Here is a 19879-nt window from a genome sequence, read left to right as displayed (position 1 = left end):
TAAGGCCCACTCAGGGCAAGGTTTGAAACTTCCTGCTCTTATAGCTGCCTCCTCCCTCAACACCCAGTCAAACATAGTATTTACAATTAATGAAGGGTAGGTGTTCCCTTTATCCTAATAATAGTATAGAGATACTCTGTAGAGGGTTTTCCTGCTGATGGTTATCATGTTCAGAGGTGGAGGTGACTTTAGGCCTGGTTTGATTCAGGCTTTCAACTATGGAGTCAGGAATATGTACCTCTTCGTTTTCTGACACTGTATTCTCCACGAAGACACCATTCCTTTTTTTTTTTTTTTTTTCCTGAGAGAGAGACAGAGACAGCATGAATGGGGTAGGGCAGAGTGATATGGAGAGAGAATTCCAAGCAGCTCTGCACTGCCAGCACAGAGCCCAGTGCGGGGCTCAAAACCATGAAGCCGTGAGATCGTGACTTGAGCTGAAACCAAGAGTCGGATGCTTACCAACTGAGCCACCCAGGCACCCCTGAAGATGCCATTCTTAAGCATGCTCTTTCTACACATGACAGAGATGGCCACCAGCGGTTTCAGGCTTCTATCATCCCTAGTATCTACAATCTCGGGAGAGAATGACTCTCGATCAATAGTCCAAGACCTCTTGAAGGATTCAACACCATCAGTCATGTGCTCATCCTGGTGCAATTAATATGGTTGGAGTAATTTAGAATTGATTGGCCAGGCCTGGTTCATGCACTCAGCCCTAGAGCCAGGAGGAAGGCCAGTACCACCAGAAAATACAGATCAAGAGGGATGGGTGTTAAGGGTGATGCCCCAAAGCGATACTGAGCACAGAAAAATATATGCCCCCTCCAGTGATCACAGACATGACTATGATGGTAAGCAAGCCAAGGAAGGGGAGATTTGAAGCCCATGTTGACTGAAGTGATGATATAAGAAAAAGGCTAAAGTAAAATTCAGGAACAAGCAAGGAGAAAAGACAAGAGAAGTGTCCTGTTAGTGTGGGCCTGCACTTCCGCAGGAGAAGAAAGACTTCTTCGGTTCCTGAAGGAAAGGCAAGTCGATTGTTGAAGCCATCCAGAGGATGATTTGTCATCAGCGTCAGATGAAAAGTGGTCAACAAGTGTCTGCATGAGGATGTTGTGTGGGAATTCAGATTAGGAAGTCACTGGGGAAGACTTCAAGAGGCATTTCTGCAGTGATTCAGTTGCCAAGGGTGAGAGGGCAGAAAAGAGCAAGAATCAAGCTTTAGGAGCAGAGCAATTTCTTATTTATTTTGGACACAGTATCCACAGAGAAAGATTTAGTGTTGACTGGACACAAATAGCACTAAGCCAACCAAAGACAGAGATGCAGCCATGGTAGTGTGGCACAGCAGTTAGATGCTCAAGTTCTGGAATCCAGGTTTAAGTACAGACTCCTCCCCTCATTGGTGGTATGACCTTGACATATTCCGTATTCTCTCTGGACCAAGGCTTCCTCATCTGGTAATTAAGGATGATAACAGTTTCTAGTTCAGGGGCTCTTGTGATTCAGGATTGACAAAGATAACATTTGCAGAGAACTTTGTACAGTGCCCAGCACATAAGTGTACATAAATGTTGGCATTCGTATTATTTAGAAGGAGAACGGCTGATAGATACAATGCACATATTGTAGAAATGTAGAAAGTGGCATCAAAATATGTAGCCTAAATCAACTGAATGAAAAACTGCATTGTCTCGGAGAAAAAAAGCTGGAAACAGAAGAAGGGAGAGCAGACCACTGCCCAGAAGCGACCAGGATACCTGAATATTTTATTTGAAATAGGTGAGTCATTGCAATATATTTTTTCATTCATTCTTTCCAGAACTTTTTTTAATTAAAAAAATTAATGTTTATTTTTGAGAGAGACAGCGCGCAACCAGGGAAGGGCAGAAAGAGAGGGAGACACAGAATCTGAAGCAGGCTCTGAGCTGTCAGCACAGAGCCTGATGCGCCGTTTGAACACATGAATTGTGAGATTGTAACCTGAGCCCAAGTCGACACTCAAGCTACTGAGCTGCCCAGGTGCCCCCAGAACTTTAAGTTAAGAGCCACTATGTGTCAGGCATTATGTGCCAGGTGCCGGGAGATAAGGAAGAGGATGAAACTCCCAGCCTTAAAGAGCTCACAGTGTAGGAGAGGGGAGAGAGAAGGCCACAAATGGTATCAACAGCACACTGAGAACTACCTAGGTTTGTTCAGAGCATGTGAGGGCAAGCAGGGCAGTGAACAGTGAGCTCCACTGGACATTCTGTGGCTCCAGAGGGCATCCAAACATATCTGTATCGTGCGTGCCTGCTGGAGGTAGAGCTTGGTCATATATAATCCTAGAAAGTCACATCTAGAAACAAAACTGGCAAATGTCAGTAATAGTTGAAGCTAGGTGATAGGGATTCTATTATTCTCCCTACTTTTAGGTGTCCTTGAAAATTTGCAGTATAGAACGTTTTTCTCTTTTTTTATTGAAATGTAGTAGACACATACAGTGTTACATAGTTTCAGGTGTACAACAGAATGCCTCAACAAGTCTACACCTTATGTTATGCTATGCTTTGCTCTTATGCTATGCTCACAAGCCTAGCTACCATCTGTCACCATACAACCCTATCACCGTATCACTGACTATATTCCTTGTGCTGTACGTTTCATCCTTGTGACTTACTCATTTCATAATTGGAAGCCTGTACCTCCTGCTTCCTTTCACCCATTTTGCCCATCCCCCCACTTCCCTAGAACTTTTTAAAAATGGCATATGAGATTGTAACCACCATGTGGACCTAAAAAAAAACCCCACCCCTCCCACCAAAAAAAAAAAAAAAAAAAACCAACTGGCATATGAGATATAATGTATCAGAGCCAGAAAAGAGCAGTTAGGCAAAGGAGCACTTGGCAACAGCCATAACCAGAAACTTACAGACTGTGAGACACAAGAGGAAAATTGTGCCTCACTTGAATGCGGATGCAGGAGTAAACAGAACAAGGCAAGGGGTGGGAGTATGGGAAAGACAACTTAAGGCAGTGATATTAAGGGGGAAGGAACAGAAATGGAAAGACAAATGGGAGCAAAGAGGAAAAACTAATAAAAAACAGGAATTTTGAACTCCCACTTACCAAAAAACAAAACAAAAAAAACCCAAAGAAACCAAAAAATGGAAAGTGGGGCACCTGGGTGGCTCAGTTGGTTAAGCCTTAGACTTTGGCTCAGGTCATGATCTCACAGTTCATGAATTCGAGCCTCGTTTCAGCCTCTGTGCTGACAGCTCAGCGCCTAGAACCTGCTTCAGATTCAGTGTCTCCCTCTTCCTCTACCCCTCCCTCACTTGCACTCTGTCTCTATCTCTCTCTCAAAAATAAACACTAAAAATTTTTTTTTCTTTTGTCCATTGATGGATGAATGGATAAAGAAGATGTGGTATATATATACAATGGAGTATTACTCGGCAATCAAAAAGAATGACATCTTGCCATTTGCAACTACATGGATAGAACTAGAGGGTATTATGCTAAGTGAAATTTGTCAGTCAGTGAAAGACAAATATCATATGACTTCACTCATATGAAGACTTTAAGATACAAAACAGATGAACATAAAGGAAGGGAAGCAAAAATAATATAAAAACAGGGAGGGGGACAAAACAGAAGAGACTCTCAAATATGGAGAACAAACTGAGGGTTACTGGAGGGGGTGTGTGGGGGGGATGGGCTAAATGGATAGGAGGCATTAAGGAATCTACTCCTAAAATCATTGTTGCACTACATGTTAACCAATTTGGATGTAAAAAACAAAAAACAAAAAACAAAACAACTCTTAAAATTTTTTTTTCTTTTAAAAGAGGAAAGAAAAAAGAAAATATGATGAAAGCAGGTTGGTGTGAAAGCAGTATGGTGAAGCTGAATAACAAAGGTTAATGCACAAGTTTAAAATATATATATATATATAGAGAGAGAGGGAGAGAGAGAGGGAAAGAGAGAGAGAGAGAGAGAGAGAGAGAGAGAGAGAGAGTCAGAGATGAAAAGGGATTAGGATTCTGCTCCAAATGAGGAATCATGAAAGATGAAAGAAGGATGCTCAATGAGGAAACCAAGAATCGAGGGAGAGTCAGAGTTCCAGATAAGCTACACAATTTAAGGTGCTGAAGTTTAAAGAAAATTTTCAGTTAGGTGACTTTGGGAAAGATCCATATACTTAAGTTCATTCTTGACAAGTTCATTCATTCATTCATTCATTCATTTCCATAAATACATATTAATCTTGTTTTCTGGCAATAAATCAGAAAACAAGATCGACCTTGCTTAGAGCCCAGCAACAAACAATGAAACAAGCAATTATAAATTACAATAAACTGAGATAGATGCCAACATGGGTAAGTGCACATGGCAGGCCCTCCCAGGGTACCTTCATTTTCATGCAGGGTGTTTCCCCAATCTCTGGGCTTTGTAGGTACAGAAACATGATCTGCTCCAATGCCTAATTCCATCTCTTGGGGATGGACACTCCCTAGCCAGGCTGACTGAAGTGATGACATAGGAAAAAATATAAGCACCAGAAGGTCAATTTATTGACTTACAGTAATAAAAATAAATAGAAATGATTTGAATATTTGTACTCTCTGAAGTGTATATTCTTTCATAATAGACAGATTACCATCACAAGATTACTCGAAGAGAATGGATCACAGCAAAGGGTGGGGGGGGGTGGGGTGGTAAGCTGGATGATCTTAATGCCCAGTGTCACCAGGCAGTGGCTACCCCATGTGGTCACCTACACTCTTCAGTCAAGACCTGCCTCACAGTAGATATTGGTGTTCATGGGTCAGGGCACCATCCCTCTGGCCACTGCTAGAGGATCTGCCCTATTCTATCTTTCTCAATATCCCTTTTATAGACTCCCTTACTTTTATGTACACGTTCATTCTCCAGACATGGGATAATATAATTAACTAACTGTAATCTTTCTTACATATAATCAACAATCAAGTCTTGCCCCCACTCCCATGGTGATATGCAGATTATCCAGATTAATATCTGGGCATTAAAATCTGTTGGGATTTTCCTATGTAGGTCTGATTTTACCAACAATGTTTTAATTATTCCTATTTTCATGTTCAAAGTGTAATTTTAACTTTCTTTTGGGAATGTTCTGCCTATTTTCCATTTGTTAGATCTACTCTTAGCCAGTTAAGGTTGGGTTTGGCCAATGAATGGGACATCAGAGATCAGAGGGGAGGAGGAAAATGAGGGTCAGGTATTTGATCCCCCAGCTCTCTCCTTATGGGGTCACTGCAAATAGGCTACTTCTCTAGACCAATGATCACAGGTCTTGTTAGGAAGGTCCTCTCCATTCCTGAGTTTTGGTAACAGCTCTCATCCTTTTCCCCTTTTGGGCCTTGGGATGGAAACAGTTCCCCAGCATTGCTAGTCCCAAGATAATTCACTGTGCCTTGTTGGTCTCCCTAAATCCTGCCCACACCATTGTAACAATCTCTTTATTAAACTTTCCTAATTTTCTCCTTTGGACATGCCATCTCTTTCCTGTTGGGACCCTGATATATATTGGGGTTGACTGGAAACCCATATATTACCAATGGGAGTTAAAGGCTGGAGCACAAATATGTAGCCAACTAATTACGTAGTGATAGAGACCCAAAGAACTACAAATTTAATCTTTGGGGTTGTGAAAGAACAAATGTTAGGTATTACTTTCCTGAAAAATAAATGAATGAAGTAAATGAGCTTAAAAGAATGAACTTAAATGAGCTTAAAAAGAACCTTAAAGAGTGTCAAGCTTCTAAACAATGCATAAAATTGAGGCAAGTAAGGTTCAGTGGCTCACCCATAATCAAAGTCCCTTACCTACAGAATTGAGAGTAAATTTGGCTTTCTGGTTCCCAGTCCTCCGCTACTCGGTTTCCCCTGGGGATATTATTTCGATTCCTTGAAGAAGAAAGCAACGTGGATGTCCTACAGTTTTATTTAATCAAACAAAAATTCCAAGGAAGAGAGAAAGAAGGAGGTAGGTGTGGTGATTTCAAAATATGTCCACAATCTCTTTGATAATTCTCCATTCAAGAGGTAAAACCAGATTCCTCTCCTCTTGAGTACACATTGGATTTACTGACTTGCTTCTAACCAACAAACTACAATGGAAGAAGAGATGGTGTATCATTTCCAAGACTAGGTCATAAAAGGAAATGTGACTTCCTCCTTGCTCTCTCCCTTGGACACTTGCTCTGGGGGAAGCCAGCTGCCATGTTTTATAGCAACTCAAGCAATCCTATGGAGAGGAACTAAGACCAACTGTCAATAGCCCTTCAAGTACACCACCTTGCAAGCAGATTGTCCAGCCCCGGCCCAGCCTTAACATGATTATAGTCCCTAGATAACAGTTTGACTTCAATCCAGATGCAGAACCACCCCTCTAAGCTTCTCCTGAATTCCTAAACTAGAGAAACTATGAAATAATAAATGTTTGTTGTTTTAAACTGCTAAGCTTGAAGGTAATTTGTTATACAGCAATAGTTTACTAATAAAAAAGGAAGAGGAAGGAAGGCAGAAAAGGAGAAGGAAGGGAGAAAGAATAGGCAGAAAAAAATGCTGCTTGTAAAATATTCTCACATACCACAGCCAAAAATTGTTCAGAGAACAACTACATAAAACATAGAAGGCTGATGAGTTGGGGAGTTGCCAAATCAACATATTTGAAGCATAGCATATCATGGTTTCTAAATGAATACAAAAAAATTTCATAGTTTAAAATCTTATAATGTGCCACTCAGGTCAGATCATGGTCTGCATAAGCCCAATATTCTATTTACAATGGTGGAACAAGATTTTGTGGGAGAATATGAGTACTTTTTAGGGCATTAATCTCTGAAACCAAGAGAGTGTATCCAACTAATATCAAATAAACATATATGTATGTATATAGAAAGACCTTTTCTTCATTATTGTTTTCTATCATCTTCTTTTTCCTCTAAAACTGCCTCCAAGCACTGAGAGTCAATCCTTCTATCTAAAATTCATGTGACAGTCTTTGTAGGAAGATCTAGGAGCCTGGAGGCCAACAGAAATTCTGCTAGTTCAATTTTAATATTTGGGGAGGGAATGGCTATCAGAGACTAGTAAGGCCCCATAAAATAACCAAAGTTACAGTCATAACCCATCTCAACAAGCTTTAATCTCATTGAAGATTGGTTGTCTATCTTGTCAATTCTATGGTTTGGGCCTTCACAAAAGACACAAGTTAGGTAGTTATTTAAGTAACCTCTACACCCAACCTGGGGCTCATACTCCTGACCTGTGAGATCAAGAATCTCATGCTCTTCCGACAGAGCCAGCCAGGTGCCCCCTACACAAGCTCTCCTTGCTACGCATAAATGCTTCCCTGTGAACCTCTGTTTCGGTGGCTTTATGTTACATCTAATATAGAATGAGTGGTTTTCTAACCCTTCTGCTGAAAGGCCCCTAACTGCTGCTTCTGATACATGGTGGATGTCATTCATCCTAAATGTGGATTATTTCTTTTGTAATCCTTGATTCCTTTTCCATTCAGCTTTCATCTTCTCAGGTTCAACAACAGACAAACATTAAAGGAGGAAAGCAAAACTAAACACGCATGGATATCATGAAAAGTAAAACTGAACACTGCAGTGAGCATAGCACAAGGCCGAGGTGTCCATCACCATCAATGAATGTAACATTGTGTGCCATCTCTACTTTGATAAAAGAAAAAAAAAAGAAGTTGAATTTTTTTGAATGGTGTAGTATAAAAGGGAATAATTTGCTTCCAAAAAACAAGGATGTATGGTAAGAGAGTAGCTGTGCTTCATGCTTGGAATCAGAAGAGCAGGGGAGTGAAATGCCTGAACCAGCATATGTAAGATTGAGGAACGACATCAGATCTTGATACAGAATGGCAAGGAGGAGGCCGGCAGACTGGGGCCGGGCAGGGTTGTGGGGGGGGAATCTGTGTGTGACACCAAGGAGGCAGCCAACAGAGTGGGAATCAATCGAGGAGGAGAAGAAATCACTGAAATTAAAGACATGTTGGGGCACCTGGTGGCTCAGTCGGTTAAGCAACCAAGTCTGATTTGGGCTCAGGTCATGATCTTGAGGTTTGTGAGCTCAAGCCCCTCCTTGGAATCTGCACTGACGGTGTGGAGCCTGCTTGGGATTCTGTGTCTCCCTTTCTCTCTGCCCCTCCCCTCCAAATAAATAAACATTAAAAAATCTTTAATAAAAAAAAAAAAAAGACATGAGCAAGCAAGTGGATGAAAGGTGAAGGAGGCACTGACTCAGGCAAGTTTCATGGTGAGACATTCTAACCCACATAAGTCAGATAAGGGTCCATGGTTGGATAGACAGCTGCATAGCTAGCTAGCAAAGTGAGAAAGTAAATAAGCAAGTAAGCAAATAAACAAGTGTCTGTAAAAAGAAAAGAGGAAACGAGTAGCAGAGTTTACCTCATGCTGTTTGTTTTCCCCAGAGAAGGAAGTCTGCAATATCTTGTGAGTGACACTGAGACTCCTAGGGGTGACCATCCACATGGTCCAGCTCTGAAAAGAGAGCCTCTTATGATTATGCAAGTCTTAGGGGGTGAAACAGGACTCTGTCTAATGCTCTGGGATTGCACGGTTTATTTTCCTAATGGGAGACTGGATTTTACGTGGCACAGGCAACCGTCTGAGAGCTGGAAAGCATAATAAAGTTCAGGAGGGAAAAGAGAGTTCCTGGAACAGACTGGCTTACCATTACATTTGCAAATAATTCCCCTACTGTCAAAATCAGCCTTTGGCAGATATATTTGGTTTGATTCTGGAGAAAAGGGAAATAATAAAAATCCATGACACCAGTGCTTTTGACTATCTCATTTAAGGAAGCTAGCAAAAGAATAGCAGTAATTGGAGGTCCTCAACACTTTTGGATTCAGATTAAAATTTTTTCATAATTTCATTGCAAAGGCTATAGTGGTAGCAAGTGACAGAATCATAACTCTGGTCTAAAATTATGCTACACATAAGAAGATGATAGACTTGACTTTCCAGTATGTTCAAACCAGTAACAGGGTGACCAAAAAGGGCCTGAAGAGCTGCCTTTGTCTCAGGAGACAGTCGTCAATACAATGAGGCATAAATCACTTAAAAATAGAGCCAGCATATGGGTTGCCTTCTAACCGTGTGAAATATATAAAAACGCTAGGAAAATGTGATTAGAATTCCAATACATTATGGATAAAGCTTGAAATAAGGCAAGAATATTCATGCAACCCTCTGCAATATGCATAACAATAGAAACTGAAAATACACCGCATGGTAAAATGCCAATGAAACATTAATAAGCAAAAATTTCTGTGCATAATCAGTGAAAGTAGAGGGTTACTAAAGATTGGAAATCTACTGTTTAGGGAAAAGTAAAGCTGTATAAATAAAGAGGGCAGAATTAGAAATGGCGGAGGCAATCTGTTTTGTGCATCGAAGGATCAAGAGAAAATAATATATAAAATGTGATGCCAAATTTCTTCAAAAAAATAACAGCTGCTATCTCTGAATATTGGGAGTGTGGGGCAATTCTAATTTTTTCTTTATGCGTTCTTGTTTTCCAAATAATCTCGTGTATTATTATTTAAAATATTATTTTTAAAAACTGTGCAGCAGACTTAAGTCCACATATTATTGTAATGATGACAAGACCAGATGGATTCTGTTTTCATTTTGTAACAAACATGCAGGTCTAGATTCAGGGAGACAGAGAAGAAGAAATGGAGACAGAGAAGAAGAAAAAATACAAAAAGAGTGACAAAGGAAGAAGTATCTTCATTAGAATTTTAAGAGTTATGTGTTTAAAAGGAGAAAGGACGAAAGACAATAACTGGAAGAGATATTAAATAAAAAGAATATTAGACAGAGTTGCTTTCCTATAGAGTTTAAAACTTTAACAAGTATGTACAGCGTATAGCATGTGAGGTGTTTCTATGGAGAAATCTATAGAATCACAGAACTCTAGACTTAAAAGAGAACCTTCGACATTATCTAGTATCAATTCCATCATTTTATAGAAAAAGCTGGGATCCACAAAGGCAAAGTGACTCAAACCTAGTTAGAGAGAGTTTGGGATTTGAACACAGGGTTAAGCATTTGGGGCTCCTTTTGTCTGGTTTTATTGTAGTTCATGCTGCATGTGAACACTGTAATCTTCCTCCTACAACTTCCAAAAAAGAGAAGGAACGTTCATTAGGGGTAGGACATGAAATGATAAATGCATATTTTAAAGGGATATGTTCAACTTTTCTGCAACTGAAAAGGATTGGGTAACTAACCAGTTACTGGAAGAAAGAGAAATTGCTTCTAGACGGAATGGAGAAAATGGGGGTGGGGGCAAAAAGGGATGTCCGTGAACTCAAACTTAGAAAGTATGAGGAAAAGATGGGGCACCTGGCTGGCTTGGTCAGTAGAGCATGCAACTCTTGATCTCAGGGTTGTGAGTTCAAGTCCCATGCTGGGCATGGAGACTACTTAAAAAAAAAAAAAAAAAAAAAGACAAGACAAGACAGTATGAGTGAAAGAGACTAACCAATCAAGTGAGACTGGCCTTGAATCAAAGGAATATGGGGTAGCTCTCTATAGAAATTTGATGGCTGATGAAAATAATGATGAAATCCTAGGTGCTTGGGGGTCTATGACTGTAGACAGATGGATAATCAGAAGTAATTTTTTATGAAGAGCCAAAGAACAAAGTTTTCTGAAAGTCATAAGTGGAGAACAGAAGGTTAACAGAATTCTTTTGTTCAGAGAAATATTGCTTAAATACAAAGTAGGAAGTAGAAAGCGGGTAGAGCAATCAGGAGGTTATGACCGAGGATACTGAACACAAGACACATAAATAAGTTCGATTTTCAAGGAATGATTTGACATAAAATAGCGAGTCCAAGGGGCAACTGGGTGGCTCAGTCAGTTGAGCATCCGACTTCGGCTTAGGTCATGATCTCACGGTTCGTGGGTTCGAGCCCCACATCAGGCTCTGTGCTGACAGCTCAGAGCCTGGAGCCTGCTTTGGATTCTGTGTCTCCCTCTCTCTCTCTCTCTGCCCCTCCCTGCTCACGCTTTGTCTCTCTCTCTCTCTCTCTCTCTTTCTCTCCTTCAAAAATAAATAAACATTAAAAAAAGAAATAGTGCATCCAAGCCTTGGGGAAAAAGTCCTCTCTAAATGAGTAGAAATAAAAATGCACAACAACAACAAAAATGCATGAAGAGTTGAGGATATTTAAATTCAGGTTTCTGTTATATTGACAATAAATCTGAACCATACAAATGAATAGAAATTCATTAACATATAAATATAAAATGTAAATCATGAAAGGAGAAAAGATTGTCTTTTGATAAATGTTATTATGATTGTGAATGTTTCAAGTTTTCTCTCTTTTTATATCAGCTGGAAAAATTGTTTTCAGTTAAAAATATTTATGAAGTTTTATGACTAAATCATTGGCAGCTTCAAAGTTAAAAAAAAAAAAAGAAAAAATAGATTGTCAAGTGTTTTTATTATGACTAGCGCTAACCTGTCTGTCCCACTTTCCATGAGAATCAGAGGCTCTGGCAGTTAGATAGTAAAGCTGGCTGGGGAGGACCCCGCACTGCACACTGTGGAGAAACTGTGTTTTAAAGGAGGTAGTCCTATGGAAAATGGCTACATTTTGCCAACTGCTGTCTCTGGAGCTTTGGCTCTGAGCCAGGGATCTGCATAATGGTATCAGCTGCTCTTGCTCTGGCGGCCCAGCAGCTAACATTCTCTAGCTCTTCAATTTAATTAGGTCTCCTAGTTTATACTTTCTCTGACCATCCTATATTTCTTCACAATTGCGTAATTTATTTTCTATTTATTTGTTTAACGTCGGTCTCCCCAACCAGAATATAAAGATGGGAACATTTTACTTCTATCCTAATTGTCCCTTTGTGTAACTGTGACTCCAAGCACGGTGCCTTTGCCCAGAATAGGTGCTATAAATAATGTCGACTCCATGGGAGAATTTACTCTCAGATAGCCACCCCCAGTAACTAAAGGAAATATGTTCCTTAATCTACGGCAAACAGGTAACTTTCCATATTTTTTAATCCTGGAAGATGGTTGCATTTCAAATATCTTTCAAGGCTTATTCTTATTCATTTTGCTTAGTGCAACTCTCAGCATTAATATTTTTGATTCATTGGGATGTGCTCCAAAAATAGGAAATCAAATCTAAACACATAAATTGGCTCAGGAAGTAGCATCCGGAACATATTATTATTCTTATTGATGATGAACTCTCTTGCCAATAGTTTTCCATCCTCCCTGGATTATCGCATGCCAAAAAAGGCATGCTTCACACAGCCCTTAGTTCTTTAAGTGGCAGGTTCTATTTAAATACATAGATAAGACTTGTCAGTCTGTGCTGCTATTAAGCTGTAAAGTCACATTGCAGTAAAAACAATACTTTTGGTAGCTTTCCATGTTCCTTTTAATCCTTTCCCATTTTTTTTGAAAGCTTCTGAATTTAGGGCCTGGTTTAAAAGAAATGTCAATGAAAAAAATCAATAACTAAGGAATAGCTAGAAATGACATTACAACATTTACATTATCATACATGCAAGCCTAGAGAAGCAGTGCATTTGATATTCTAATGATGGCATGATCTACTTATACATAGTCCCTGAGAAATCATGGGGAATACCATATGCCCAAATCTTTGCTTAATACTTACATTTTGTAGAGTTTATGTGATTTGTAGCTTGTGTCCAACTTTTTAAGACAACTGGTTTATTCTACTAGCTCCATGGTGAACAACACATTTCCTGAGAAGACAAAATCTTTCATAGTCTTGAAGTACCAAACAGTGCCTGGAAGAAATGATTTTACAAGATTTAACCTTAAGTGCCCTCACTGAGTTACTGTGATTCATTTCAGATGTTATCTTGATTTTCCCATCAGCAGGGTAATGTCGTAAAAGACTAGGTCGCTAAGCTGCTCTACAAATACATCTTTCCAACTGATACAGTTTATATATATCTTGCTGACTCTGTTTCTGCTACTAAATAGTTGGGAAACCTTGGGAATGTCATTTTTTTAAATCTCCATCTGGCCTCATTTTTCTCATTTACAAAATGAAGGAGTTGAATAAGATCAATGGTTTAAAGTATTTGGCAACAAAACCCTTTCTTCAAATAAAAATATTTTGTCAAAGCCTGAGGTATGGAATAGAATATGGCTCCATTTAGCATAGCTTGAAAATCACTCATCTAAATACTATCTCATGTCAATTTGACTACGAAATATTAGAATTCCCTATAATAGATTCACGGTTCATATTAAAAAATATTCACTGAATGTCTGCAGGTGTTAGTTTCGGCCAGCATTCTGCTGTACTCTATGCAAGCCAGGCCCTTACCCTTTTTTTCCAGCAGGTTATTTTCCAGAGGGGGAACCACAAAATTCCACAAATAAAATAAAAAAGTTATAAGTACAAAATGACGCACAAAATAGGGAGTGATTACTTCTGGCCAAGGGATCAAAGAAGTGTTCATTAGAAGGTGGCAGCATTTGACCAAGAGTAGGATTTTTGACTGGGGAAAATGAGTGTTTCCAAGTGGGGCAAACATAGTAAGCGAAGGTTTGGGAGCAGGGAATTGAAATACATGCTAAGAGAAAGGCAAAGTGTGGGGCACCTTGGTTAAGTGTCCAACTTTGGCTCAGGTCATGGTATCACATTTGTGAGTTTGAGCCCCACATCAGGCTCTCTGTCAGCACAGAGCCTGCTTCAGATCCTCTAACCACCCCCTCTGCCCCTGACCCACTCATACTCTCTCTGTCTCTTAAAAATAAATAAGTAAATGAACAAACAAATAAATACAAAGGCAAAGGGTTTCAGCTTGGTTGTGGTATTAATGGTAAGATGGGGACTTTGAATTAGAGCTGGGAAATTCGGCTGGAATTAGATTATCAACATCCTTGAATTTCATGATAATGAGGTTTGTCTTTATTCTTTAGGAAACAAAAGCTATTGGAAGTTTTTTTGTTTTGTTTTGTTTTGTTTGGGGTTTTCATTTGTTTGTTCATTTTTAGCAGAAACTGACATAGAGTTAAGCATCTGACTTGCACTCAGGTCATAATCTCACAGTGCTCAGGTTCGAGCCCTGGTTCAGGCTCTGCACTGACAGCTTGGACCCTGGAGCCTGCTTTGAATTCTGTGCCTCCCTCTCTCTCTGCCCCTCCCCTGCTCACTTTCTCTCTCTCTCTCCCTTAAAAAAACTGAACATTTTAAAAAATTTTTAAAAAGAAAGTGACATAAACAGCAACGTACCTAGAAAAGATTTCTCAAAATAATGTGTTAACTACAAGTGGAAAGATTGGAGACAAGGGGGTTAATTAGAAGAGAAACGTCCAGCAAGAAGTGATGAAAACCCAGCCTCATACAGTGTTATGGACTGAAATGTCTCACCCCAAAATTTGTATGTTGAAGCCCAAATACCTGGTGTGACTGCACTTGGAGATACAGTTTTGGGTAGGATACTAAGGTTAGATGAGGTCATAAGGGTGGGGTCCTAATCCAATAGGATTGGTGGTCTTATAAGAAAAAGGAGAGGGGCACCTGGTGGCTCAGTTGGTTAAGCATCCGACTTCAGGTCCTGATCTCACAGTTCATGAATTTGAGCCCCATATCGGGCTCTCTGCTATCAGCACAGAGCTCACTTCAGATCCTCTTTCCCTCTCTCTGCCCCTCCCTCATTGGTTCTCTCTCTCTAAATAAATAAATAAACTTGAAAGAAAGAAAGAAAGAAAGAAAGAAAGAAAGAAAGAAAGAAAGAAAGAAAGAGGAAAAGGAGGGGCATCAGTCTTTCCAAGTGTACAGGTTGAGGAAAGGCCAGCCACATGAGACTTGGTGAGAAGGGAGCCGTCTACAAGCCAGGAAGAGAGCCCTCGGCAGAACTGGAACATGCTGGTATCCTGATCTGACTTCCAGCCTTCAGAACTGTGAGGAGCTAGACTTCTATTGTTCAAGCCACGCAGTCCATGCTATTTTGTTATGGTGGCCTGAGCAGACTAAGACAGAGAGTGACATTAGGAATGGCAGGGAGAGGACAAATGTCAGCAAGTCACCATGGAAATAGAATCAACAGGATTTGACAAGAATCCACTTGGGAATGTGAGAGGCAGAGGTCAGCAGTGGCTCTGCGTCTAAGTCAGTGACTAGAAGGTGTTATGATGCCATTTGCAGAACCCGAGAACAGAGTGGGAAGAACAACACTGAGGGGAAAGAGCTTAATTTCTGTTTCTGAGAAGTTTGGTGATTGAATTTGAGGTGTTGGCAACATCACCAGGCAGAATCTTTGAGCAGCAGGCAAATGAAGCTGTGGGTTTGGCGGTGAAGAGAGATGACTGAACTGAAAATATAAATCATTTTGGAGTCATCTGCAGGGGGACAACACCAAGGGCTGGTCATGAACAAAAACATTTGTGCACAACAAGATCTACATGACCCCGAGTCTACTAAGAATGTTGCCTATCTCTATGTTTGCTACCTGGACCTGACTTACATGCGATTTTTACAAATTCTAGAACCTGTGCTGTAAAAGAGAGTTGGAAATGTAGACACTCTACCTTTAAAATGGTAAATAAAATGTAAACACCCCAATACCCCTTTCTGCTTTGATACATGTGCAATTTGTTTCTGTTGGCAAGAAGTCCAAACAGAATTTACTCAGCCATACAGTTCAACAAACATGATACAATGACCCTGACGCAGGGTAAAGGGTAAACTGTTCTTCAAAGAAAGCACCCATTAGCTCTATTAGCTCTAAAAGGATTGAAGGCAAAAATGGGACATTCTATTCCATTGGGATGAAGATTAGCAAGAGAATTCTACACCTGGGAACCTTGGTTCTTGAATTTCACAAGTGACAATGGAGTAACTACATTGGACAGAGACAACAAGGAGAAGCGGAAAATAACTGAAGGAGAACAAGATTATTATAAAAGAAAGTTTCATAAACATCCCACTAAGTGGGACAACAAATAGGATGTTTAGCAAACGAATACTGTGAGGGTCCTTCCTGTAAAAAGTAGCCAACTGTCATAAGCACAACTGATTTCTAAAATTCATAGAACTTGAAGATGCAGGCTTCTAACTAGAAAATCTTAGCCATGGGTTTATTTCTGAAGCCAGAAATAAAGGAAGAGTTGCATGAAACACGGGGACTCTGATAACTTAATACCTGTTGTAGAAATTCAGAGTCTTTAACAAATATGTGTATATATCATTTCCATTAACTGGAAGCAATGACTTTCGATTATTTAAGCGATTTCTTTCGCTATTTAGTAACATATTTCTAAGTTTTATATATACGTTACTATTTCTGGATTCTCTGATTTCGACATTTCTGTTGACTTCCTGTTATGGAATGTCAGGATTTAGTCCGTGCTCCCACAACACAGATGCAGACACAGACACACATTGTTCCCTTGCTCTTTTTCTGCCCAATTTGTTCAGGCCACACTTTATGGTTGTATCAGTTCTCATTGTTTTCATTGTTATGACTACATAAATCCTGCTCATGGCTGAGCCACTTGGTGTTCTTTGATTTTATTTCCTTTCTTGTTCAACCTTCTGTTATCCCTGGAGTGATTTGTGCTGTTTTCTTTGTCTGGTTTTCTCTGAAACTATTGTGTATTCATTTCCCAAACTCTCTGCCAGAGGTGGTGTTTTCCTCAATATAATCAAACACATGAGATAATTGATCAGTGCCTTTCTCTTACCTTGGGGACTTCCTTCTGCATGTCTTTGATTTCCTGCTTCATTTGGACCCAGCTCATCTCCAGACCTGCTGGATAGCTGCTCCCCCAGGTCCTTGTTCACGACAATCCTAAGAATTCCCTTAGTCTTTCCTCCGCATGCATTGCTCTCCCGCCACAACTTCTTTCTTTTCCCCCTCCTTCCTTCTTTTGACGCCATAAATACTGACTGCCCACTATGTTCTAGGCATTGTTCTCGGTGCTGTTGACAGAGTAGAACTAGTAATAAGGATGTCAGCATTGGATACGCTGAGCTGGGGTAACTTTCCTTTATTTTTATTTTTTCAAGTTTATTTATTTTGAGAGAGAGAGAGAGAGAGAGAGCGAGTGCAGGGGAGGGGCAGAAAGAGAGAGAGAGAGAATCCCAAGCAGCCTCCACACTGTCAGCGCAGAGCCTGACACAGGGCTCAAGCTCACAAACCAGTGAGTTCATGACCTGAGCTGGAATCCAAACCCAGAGTTGGACGCTTACCCAGCTGAGCCACTCAGACACCCCAGGTATCTTTTAAACCCCTCAAGGCAGTTGGACATAGAAGTATTGAGTTCAGAGACAGGTTAGGCTAGAATGATTCATTTGAGAATCATGCACATATAAATGGTATTTAAAGCCAATGGGCTTGATGAGGTCACCTGTGGAGTCAGGGTGGAGAAGGGAGATATTGGGAGGTTTCAACATTTAGAAACAGGAGGGATGAGGCATATCCAGTAAAAAAGAATGAGTAGATGTGGTCAGGGAGGTAAGAGAAGCAGCAGGAAACAATGGTAAACTGAAGAAAACATCTCCCATGGGCTTCCTCAGCATGGCTGTTTACTTCCTGAACTTCCTCAAGCCAGCAAGGAAACTCTCTGCCCTCAGGGAGGCCCCACTCTCTCTCTCTCTCTCCAGGGTCTTTGGCTGATTACATCAAGCCCTGGATAAACTTCTTGACTAACTCAAAATCAACTGCTTTGGGACCTTAATTCATCTGCAAAATCCCTTCACTCTTGCCATATTTTATTGGCTAGAAGGAACAAGGAACAAGGACCACTCACACTCAAGGGAGGGGATTCTACAGGGCTTGACTAACAGGGGTGGGGAGAGTCAGGGGTCTCCTAGAGTCTGTTTGCCACTAAGAGGCTCAGTTGAAAGGGAAACATTGATGATTCAGGAGAGTGGTGGCAATTGTAGAAGCAATTTCCTTGCGTTGGTCACAGGGAACAGGATGGAGCACAGGTAAACAGAGCGTGGACGTCTGAGTCAATAGGCAGAAGGTAGAGTATGTGAGTATAGGTGCAAGCAGGCTGGCTGATGTGGAGTTGGGGGCTTATGTTGGTTCCCTTCCCCTTACTGGATCCTCTATATCCCTATTCATCAGGCTATTTCCTTGTTTTCATAAAACTTATTTGAATTCTTGATCAAGGGTAATGGGAGTCTGTATTACATAAAACTTGACATGTCTGAAAATATCCTTATTCTATCTTTAATTTGCTGGATACAGAATTCTGGGTTGGAAATAACTCCTTCAGCACTTGGAAGGTATTGTTCCATTGTGTTCTAGCCTTCAATGTTGCTGTTAAGAAGTTGGATGATATTCTGAGCTTTTATACTCTTCTGTTTATGTATAACTGTTCTGAAATACCTAAATTTCAGTACTATAGGCCTGGTGAGAGTGTTTTTATTTATTGTCCTATGGGCCTGCTCATGGGCCCCTCCGGTCTAGAAATTCACATCCTTCAATTCTGGGAAAAATTCCTGTATGATTTAACGATTTTCTCCATTTATCATTGATTTCTTTCTTGAACTATTATTGGATGTTGAACTTCCTGAGTCAATTCTCTAATTTTCTTATTTTTCTCTTTCATCTTCTAGATTTTTCTTTTATTTTCTGATAAATCCCCTCACTTTAATTTTGAACATATTATCTTGATTGCATTTTTGCTCTCACGGTTTTAATTTCTAGGAGTTCTTATTCCTTTCAAATATGGAATATTGGCTATGGAGCCCGACTGCCTGGGGTCCTATCCCAGTACCATCTGTAAGTTGGGTGCTCTTGAACAAATTACTTAGTCTCTCTGTGTCTTGGTTTATTCATCTGCAATGTAATAATATACACACATCATAGGGTTCTCCTGAACATTGAATGAGTTGACAGATACAAAGTGTTCTGAATAGTATCTGACAAATAAATGTTAACAATTATTATTGTTTTTACTGTATATCTGAGGATATTACAATGGTTTTAGGATTTTTCTTCTGTTTACCACAGTCTTTACTTCTCTGAGCTTATTTTTTAGTTCATTTATTTTGGTTATAGTCTTTCATACTTAAAAGTTTTTTTTTGGAAACCTGATGATCCCTACCTGAATTCACGTTTATGAGGTCTGGGGGGTGGTGGTGGGTATTGACTGGTGGACCTCAAAATGGGGTGAAAAGACAGAGAGTTGGGCCCACAAATGTCAGCATCTGTAGGTCTTGCTTCCTGAGCTGGCCAGTCGCCTAAAGAGGAATCCTCCGATTTCCTGCCTGTTAGCAGGTACATTTAGTTCTCAGAATTTTGGGAGTCCAGTGGGGGAAAGAGGCCACTGATCAAAATCAGAATCACCAAATTAGAATCAGTCCCCTTCTTGGTACAGCATCTTATCCCCACAGTCAGCTGTGCAGACCTCAAGTCACGCCCTCTACCTCCTGCTGGAATGAAGGAGCACAGTTGATGGTCTACATAGGGCAGGGGAGGGCCAGAGGGTGGACAGTGTTATCAGCTCCTTCTACAAACATTTCATGAGTCCTCACTCCTTATTCCCTTTCAAAGGCACCCAGTGTCTCCAGCTTCTGTGCTCTGTGATACGAATGTTGTCTCGCTTCTCACTGGCTTCCTCTCCCTGAGCCCTCGCCCAAGCTTGTGTTCCAGTATTCTCCAGTTTGCTAAGTTAGTTCCAAAATTTCAGTAGACAACTCTCATCTGCTCTTGTTTCTTTTCCCATTCCTTTCTTAAAAATTAAGCAATTAAAACAATTTTAATTTCTAAAATGCATGTAACCAAATTTCCCATCTTAACCATTTTTTAGTCTATAGTTCAGTAGT

General features: G+C 40.2%; 1 long non-coding RNA gene across 11 annotated transcripts in view; it reads right to left on the bottom strand.

Annotated features, from left to right (window-relative positions):
- Nucleotides 1-19879, bottom strand: part of LOC124524501 (uncharacterized) — a 305188-nt gene that overhangs the window by 281025 nt on the left and 4284 nt on the right. For 9 of the 11 annotated variants that reach the window (XR_006965258.1, XR_006965256.1, XR_006965251.1 and 6 more), the window contains exon 2: nt 12734-12869. This is a non-coding gene — a long non-coding RNA (uncharacterized LOC124524501). Of the gene's footprint in view, nt 1-238; nt 305-8462; nt 8556-12733; nt 12870-19879 lie in introns of those variants that run through there. The other 2 variants (XR_006965260.1, XR_006965261.1) reach the window with 2 other exon arrangements.

This window comes from Lynx rufus, unplaced genomic scaffold (genome assembly GCF_022079265.1).
Source record: "Lynx rufus isolate CCGP_SWC_20201006 ecotype Redwood Valley unplaced genomic scaffold, mLynRuf1.p SCAF_4, whole genome shotgun sequence".
In the NCBI taxonomy this organism is placed as follows: domain Eukaryota; kingdom Metazoa; phylum Chordata; class Mammalia; order Carnivora; family Felidae; genus Lynx; species Lynx rufus.
Note: the sequence above shows the minus strand (reverse complement) of the source record. Positions and strands in the feature narration are given on the sequence as shown.